This window comes from Neovison vison, chromosome 5 (assembly GCF_020171115.1).
Source record: "Neovison vison isolate M4711 chromosome 5, ASM_NN_V1, whole genome shotgun sequence".
Taxonomy (NCBI): Eukaryota; Metazoa; Chordata; class Mammalia; order Carnivora; family Mustelidae; genus Neogale; species Neogale vison.
In genome coordinates this window covers 19,735,596-19,737,032 of record NC_058095.1, presented here as the reverse complement: position 1 = coordinate 19,737,032, position 1,437 = coordinate 19,735,596, and the positions used below count along the sequence as shown (strand labels likewise).

General features: G+C 44.9%; 1 pseudogene; it reads right to left on the bottom strand.

Moving 5' to 3' along the window:
* Positions 1–284: 284 nt before the first annotated feature.
* LOC122907972 lies at positions 285–398 on the bottom strand (annotated as a pseudogene).
* Positions 399–1,437: the final 1,039 nt, after the last annotated feature.

The following is a 1,437-nucleotide window of genomic DNA, read 5'->3' as shown; positions in this document are numbered from 1 at the left end:
GGGATAGCTAGCATTGCTTCAGGAGAGTAAGCCAAGTGACAAGAGGAAGGATAACAAAAATTTTGTGGTAACAAAGAATATATGGCTACAGAAATATTTTGAAGCAGGAAGGAAAGAAGGTGACCAGGTTTACCTCAAAGTTGTAGATCAGAGTCATGCAGCCCAGCTCAAGCTCTACCTCCTCACTAAGCCTCCCAGCCCTTCTGGATCTCCCCCTGCTTCAACCCCAGTACCACTTCATGTTCACTCCCATGCTGTATCCCTTTCCTAATCACCATGATACCTGACATAGGACTAAATCAGTCATTGGTAATCCTTGATCACTGGAGGATTTTAATTAGCAATAATCGCGCCTCGGATAAACCTCATTGGCTACGATACTGCCACTGCGCAAAGCTCACTGGAAGATTTTAAAATCAAGTTCCCATATCGCCATTAAGCATGGGGTTCTTGGTGAAAATTTGTTGACTGGGTCTTCCTCATTGTGATGGGAGAGAGTTTTTTGTTTGTTTGTTTGTTTTCTGAGACCCGGCTCTTCCTTAAAGACTGTGGGCCATGACACACTATCGGCCAGTGCTTGTTTGGCCAGCTCTTCCTCTATAAAACGTTTTTTTCCCAGCCCTTCAGGTTTTTGTCCTATAAATTCACAGAAAAACTGTTGGCAAATGTGGCAGCTGGACCTCTGAAAAACAGTACCATCACCTCTGCCCCACTCCTCCCAGCCCCGCCCCCAGGCCGTTAATAGGAGAAAGGAATAACTGTGTCACTCCTGGACTCCAGTTGCTCATCTTGCTCTTAAACTTGGAGGCCTCTGGGGCTGAACGAAACTGGACAAAGTGTGCCGAGGAGCCCAATAGGGCTGGTTCTTTTTCTGAAAGTTCCTTATTGCGGAAAAATAAAATTATGTGTTTAATTTCTGTAACCTGATGCCTGATTTGCCTTGGCAGCCATTCTCCCAGGCTTGGCCAAAAGTCCAGCAATACTACTGATTAATACCAGCTCAACTTGCTCCCCAGAGAAGAAGAGCATTATTTACTTGACCATTTTCTTAAATCCTTTTTAATTTGCGTGTACTTGAACGTGATCTTATTGGCTTTAACCTGCTGTATCTGACCACTGGCCCCAAGTGAAGCCTGGGGAAGACTGTTCTGCTCTGTGCACTCAAATCCCCGTCATAAAACAAGATTTTTTCAATCCAGTGATTAGAAATGACACGTCATGTGTTCTGTTCCTTTTGGGGCTGTCGAGTTCTAAGTTTACTTTTGTCCCCTGCTGGTCTTCAGGCCACTGGTAGAAAGGGAAGAAGATGATAATTCCCAGAATTCAAAACACTGTTTTCTGCAATATTCCTTTCTCCCTTCCAACCTTCCTCCTTTCCTCCTTCCAGGTCCCTTTGAATGGTGACCCCTGGGCTCATTCTGCCTCTCCTTTGTAAAG